The sequence below is a fragment of the Eptatretus burgeri genome, chromosome 6, assembly GCF_056783735.1.
Source record: "Eptatretus burgeri isolate ZD-2024b chromosome 6, Ebu_testis_v1, whole genome shotgun sequence".
Lineage (NCBI taxonomy): Eukaryota > Metazoa > Chordata > Myxini > Myxiniformes > Myxinidae > Eptatretus > Eptatretus burgeri.
In genome coordinates, this window is record NC_140966.1 from 45,651,942 (window position 1) to 45,657,333 (window position 5,392).

A 5,392-nucleotide genomic window follows, 5' to 3' on the forward strand; every position below is an offset into this window, starting at 1 on the left:
TCTATAATCACCATCAACACCACAATCTCAACCACAACTGCCTCCATCATGAACTCGCCGCCAAAATCATGATGACGCCCCAACCATCTCGCCATAACTCATCGATACGATGCTACAACCGCCTTCATCCAAAACTCTCCTCCACTCATCACTATGAACACCACAACCACGACGTCTACACCACCATGCCAAAGCTTATCACTACGCTAACCACTGCCACTGATGACTACCACTACTTTTCAGGACCAGTGGGGAATGAGGATATGCACTCATTGACAGAGTGCACGATGGGGTACCTTACGCTATGTTAACTTTGCAGCTCCTTCGTGTGGTGAGGTGTGGATCAACTGGGGGGCATTTCTGGTGCCGAGTCCTTGCCCTGACGGGGCCAAGGCTGGGTTGGGTATTCACACGCCAATGACCGCCCGGGGATACACCCACGGCCCACCTTTTCCACCTCCAGGGCTCCACCCTCACAGGAGCATTATAAATGTACCTAGTTCCACACACTCGCTCTCTTTGGCTGGCTCTTCGTCTGGTCCCACCTTCATCTCATTTGGCTTGATGTGTACGTCACCGTTGGTTGCTGCGCTGTGCTGAGCGGAGCGAGTGGGGGAAGCTGGGCGGAGCTCATGAAGAGCTCTTTGCTCTATTTCCAACTCCCTGACTCACATCTTTACACCTTCCTTTCCACCTCATCTGCCAATCACGCACACCTCATCACACCTCCACCAATCACGCACCATAGACATCCCCAGTTTTCCTCCCTCTTTCGCCCACCTAAGCGACTGGGTTTGCGCTGGTCCATCGGCTGCGCCAGGTATTTAAAGAAGTCGCAAACACCTCATACTTTCTCTCTCTTTCTTGGCGACTCTAATTTCCTCGGGAGTGTGTCTGATGGTGCCTGTCATGTTAGCATAATTAAGATTATGTTTAAGATTAGTTAAATTTTGGTTTAGCACTGCCCTGTCTTCCCTTTTGTATACAACTGTTTTCCTTTTTCTGCACCTCATTATTCCTTGCATTCCCCTGCTGTACACATTGCTTTTGTAGTAAAACCTTTTATTGTTCCACATGACTTTTCTTGCCTTCACTTTGTAAATAAATTGCTTGAATTGTGAATGTACCCAGTTTGTCCTGTCTTTTCCTCCATTGGTCCAGCATGGTCCGCACATTGTGTGGTCATCAAGTTTTACCCCACCGATTTGCTCTTATTAGCCAGTGCGTACTCGGCAGCTGCATTCGGCTGCACCTGGTATGGTAACTCGAGTATGCATAGATGGCACGAGCCCTCCACCCCCTTTGATGCTGCCAATCCACCGGAAATGGTAACACGCAAAGTAGCGACACCTTGCCAGGATTGGCGGTACTAATCGACACTCATCGTTGCTTAACAACCCGCCAGCGTGTGGAGTTATCTGTGTCCGGCAGCCTCAGGACCAGGTGCTTGGGAGGAACCCGAGTGTTTCCCCTCGTGGTCAAACTTGAACCCCGTTTCAATAACAATAATGAATCAGTACGTGTCAGTCATTGCAGTGTGCGTCTCCTCCATAACTGCAAAACCATGACACCTCGTGGCCCGAAACCTTGCATGCATACTAAGGGAATTCCAAGGAAATGCATGAATCAAAACTGGGTATTTGGATAAAGTTAAAGTTAAACATCCCTTTTGAAGATAATGGCTTGCATCATGAAAAGCTTATCCTTGGTCAGCCAAACTTCACATCACAGGGGTCTTAGCCACCATTTTCATTCAGCTTTCTAAAAATGCCTTGCCTTGGAACAGGTCATAACTGTTTCTGTCCGACAGAGGTTCATATCTACGAATTGCGGTATATATCGCTAATCGCCAATCTCCATACCGATGAATCGCTGTATACATCACTAATCACTTGCCAATCCAGCTGTTCCTTATCAACTGATGTTTGTAAGCCATGGCGATAGTCACAAGCAGTGAAAATAAACTTCTTTTTTTTATCACAGGGGATATTGTTTGTGAAAATAAAATTACAAATTGACATTCAAGACTGTGTTAAGGTGATAAGGTAAACAAAGTATTATTCAACCGTTTCATTTGAGTGCTTGCTTGAGTGCAAGCCACTTGGTGAGCACTCTACAAGCTTCTTGGTTTGAACCGTCTGTTTTTTCAATTTCCTTGCTATGGTGGACCCAAAATTGGACAGCAGGCGCACAGTACTTGTACACCTCACACACACACATGAAAAGTCCCTTCAGACACCTCACAAACCGAATTTGCACCATCGGGTGTGCTCACGTACCTGTCTGTGGCAATCGCCAGCTCCACCTCATGATCGGGACACTCCGCCGGCTCATTCTGCATGGATGTGCTCACCTGTGGGATCACGCATTCCCTGCACATATTTTCCACCATGTGTGCCCCAATCTCCTCTCTTCCCATGCTCTTTAGTTCTCCCTCTATATCTGCTTTAGATAAATTATATCTCCGGCTCAATAAATAAATTACTATCTATCGCGAGTCCCAGCTTTGGACATCTGGCTGTCCACCTTGGCTCTGTTTATTTTACTCTTACCCATAATGGTTCTGGTCCCAGTGGTCTTTCCATTTTACCCCTGACCACACAGATCACCATCTCTTGTTGCCAATCTTCCACATCCCATATCACTTTCCTCACCTCTCTCCATACAGCTGCCATATCATTGCCCATTGCATCCAGCCTTATGCACATCACATCTATTTTGCTGCCCATCACATCCATTTTAATGCCCATCTCCTTCAGCCCTGCATCCAGCTTTTCACCCATCTCCATTATCGTCTGTGCCATTAGTTGCCTCATGAACACCATCACCTGGTCATTTCCAGATTGTGATGGTGTTCCCTCGTCAGTTATATCGGGGGATGAGGGTGTGGGCCTCCCCAGGTCTAATCCCACTCTTGACATGAACTGTTACGGATGCGGGGTTCGGGATTCACCACGAGGTGGACTTTTCGCACCATTCTTGACCTCCAGCCCTGTAGGCCGCCGTGCCGCAGAGAAGTCTGCTGTCCATCGGGTTGTCAAGCAACTACGGATGCCGAATGATACCGCCAAACCTTGCAGAATCCTCACTCTAAAACATGTTGCCTGTTCTAGTGGTGTTGTGATGCAAATTGAGGTATGTACCCGCAGTGTGCACCAGTCTATTACGTACTGCCGAGAAGAACCCTGAGTACACACTGGCTAAATGCAGAGCCAATCAATGTGGCAGAACTTCCCGTCTGTCTAGTCTGACACGCTAAATCGAACCAATGGAAGAAAGGATGAAGCAAGTAGGTTGGTAACAGTTCAACAAGCACATTTAGTTACAAACACGACCAAGCAATCAATGTAATCAGTGACATGTATTTACAAGCACATAAAATAATCAAGAGAGGCACAGATAGAACAGATACAAACCGTTAGCACTTATTCCCCTTCTACAATCTTTTCATAATCAGCTACACACACAACATGGCACCAGCAGAATCATACAGAGGAAGCATAGATAGGAAGAAAAGAATACAGAGGTAGAGCAAGGCATTGGTTTGGCCTTTGACCCAACACAGCACACATAGACAGACATGTGCCAATCCCGAAACAAGAAACAAATGAGGAATAAGGAGGGATAAGTAAAGCAGAAGGGTGAAGATGCAAGTGAGACAAAGTGGGCGATGTATGCTTGGAGAAAAATGTGAGGTGTGTTCGTAAAGCCTCACCCGGAAGGGTCAATAGACAAGACACCAGCAGCTCTTTATCATTGTGATGCTCTTCATGAATCTAGGTAGACGAATAGGGTTTCTTAGAAGACAGAAAGAGACAGATAGTGTACATCAGTGGTGGAGCTATCTTCTTGCACGAGAGACCTCCCGACTCATTCACTTTTGTGCCTCTGCCTCGTGCTTGATCAACTTGTGTGCTGTTCTCTTGGTGCAGGTTATCTAGGGGTCCGCAGCGCGTTCCAACAGCATGATCCCTAGCCCGTTCCAACAGCAATGAACGATCTCGTGTTCTGCCTTTTAAGCAGCTTGAAAGAGGCAGAGACTTGGGGGGTGGGGTGGGGGGGGAGGGGTTTAGAGTTAATGGGGATGGAGTTCCTGGGAGAGAAGACTGTGGCTTGTCCTTTGACCCACAACAGTGCATCCTCATTGGTGTGCTCACCAGCGAATGCCTCCTTAGGCTGTTATTCATCCTCGAAGTGAGGTCCTCCCCCGAGTAAACGCCACCTCTTCTTTAACGGGGTTTCCCATCCAGCGCGTTTGAAAACAGGAACGTTGTTCTTTGCTTCGTCGTCTGAATTGTGGTTGTCTGTGGTGCTCTATTTCAAAATGTGGTTGTGTGTAATGCTGTACGAGAGGATTAATAAAAGAAAGAAAGGGAATTTATGAATAGTGGGTTGTACGCTTGTACCCGAAATATACTTGCACAAAGTTAAATGGTCATTTGGTAAAGAGACAACTGAGTTTTACTGTGTGATGTGTGAAATGGCAACCACCACATATGAGCCAGGAATAAAAAAGGATTTAAATGAGGAATAAAGGAAGAACAGGAGAGTTATAGAGGAGCAGGAAGAAGATCTACTATACCCCACACAACACATATATGCCGGGCCTGTCTGGGCACATATATTAATGATATAACTGACTGTAGGGAACTCCTACATGTCATTTGTAAGGTCAAGCCAGATCAGATCTGTGACTTGCTACAGGTACCATGAAAACCCATACTAACCTGTTCATGGTCGAGTGTCGGCGACTAAACCGGATCCCCCCACCACCCCCCCACCCCCACCAGGTCCTCCTGGTGTGGAGGGTGTGTGGACATGGACACCCAGGATTAAACACAAAACCTACCAAATGGCGGAGAAGCTCCTTGTGAGCCAATGGCCATCCATATCTGCTGCCAACAGCATCTGCGGACATCTTCCTGCAGTTGTTTACCTTCCCGAAGAGGTTGGTGGCAAGATTTGCACTCAGGCCACCACAAAACACTTCACTCTGCAAAACACACTGCAGTGTGTGTCGGGGTGGTGCTGCGGTGCCATCCACCAGATGGTGGGATCCTCAAGTTAACATGAGGTGGCACCTTTGGGTGGATGCCTGGAATGTCCTATACCTAAGAGATGGAGATGGGCCAGGCTGCCTGGGGGATGGCCAGAGGGCGGCCCCTGGAGTACCGGCAGAAATTGTATGCAGCAACACACTGTGAAAGCGCATGCTCACAATGTATGGATGTATACATTGCCTTCAAAAAGTATTCACACCCCTCGACGTTTGTCACATTTTGTAGTGTTAATTTAAAAATGAATTAAAACCATGCCTTTTGTCACCAATCTACACAAAATATCCGATAATGACAAAGTGAAAACATATTTTTAGAATTTTTTACAAATTAAT